We start from the raw sequence: 891 nt of genomic DNA, 5'->3' as shown, positions 1-891 counted from the left end.
ATTCAACTATTAAACTTACAACAAACTCCAAAAACACTCCATTCTGATAAAAATTCGGATAACACAATGTGGAGATAAAGGTTATCAGAATTATGTCATATATTCGCGTAATACATTTCGACTAGTCCGATCACATATATAAAATTCTTATTACAGGGGGTAGCCGGTGATCATACCACGTTGAAAGCATCGGTTCTTGTCCGATTATGGGGGGGGCAGGGGTTATTTACATTATGAATCAATTTAAAACAACCACCAATAAAAACAGTCATCAAAACTGATATTGAATCCATTGAGATAATGAATATAAGGTCAATCAACTTAAGGGATAAACAATTTTGGTGATGAGTATTGATCTAACCAAAAGAAAAACAAAAAAAATTGGGAAAATTTAATTTTGTTTTCTTCTTAATTCTCTTGAGAGATTATAATAACCAGACTAAGTTATTAGACAATTGAATGATTTATGATGTTTTCCCCTTTTGTCTTCTTATCTTCCTTCTGATATTACTGTTGTTTAAGCATTACTTCATTCACTGTCTCTCTCTCTCTCTCTCTCTTTTGTTTATATATATCCCTAAAGGCATTTGAGTCCAAAAAAAAAATTCTGTACAGTAATTATAAATGACATATTTCTTTAGTATTTCTCTTTGTTAAATGTGATAAAGAATGTTTTTATGATTTGAATGAGTTCAGTGATAGAGCTTCCAGTTGAAGAGGAAATTAAGAAAAGACGTTGGAATTGGATCGGACATACATTGAGAAAATCACCTAACTTCATCACGAGGCAATCCCCAGCTTGGAATCCGGAAGGAAAGCAGAAAAGAGAAAGGACAACGAACACATTACGCCCGGGAAATAGAAGCAGATATAAGAAGAATCAATAACAAT

Source organism: Schistosoma mansoni (assembly GCF_000237925.1).
Source record: "Schistosoma mansoni, WGS project CABG00000000 data, supercontig 0132, strain Puerto Rico, whole genome shotgun sequence".
In the NCBI taxonomy this organism is placed as follows: domain Eukaryota; kingdom Metazoa; phylum Platyhelminthes; class Trematoda; order Strigeidida; family Schistosomatidae; genus Schistosoma; species Schistosoma mansoni.
The sequence above is the reverse complement of the archived record's forward strand: the minus strand, read 5'-3'. Positions refer to the sequence as shown.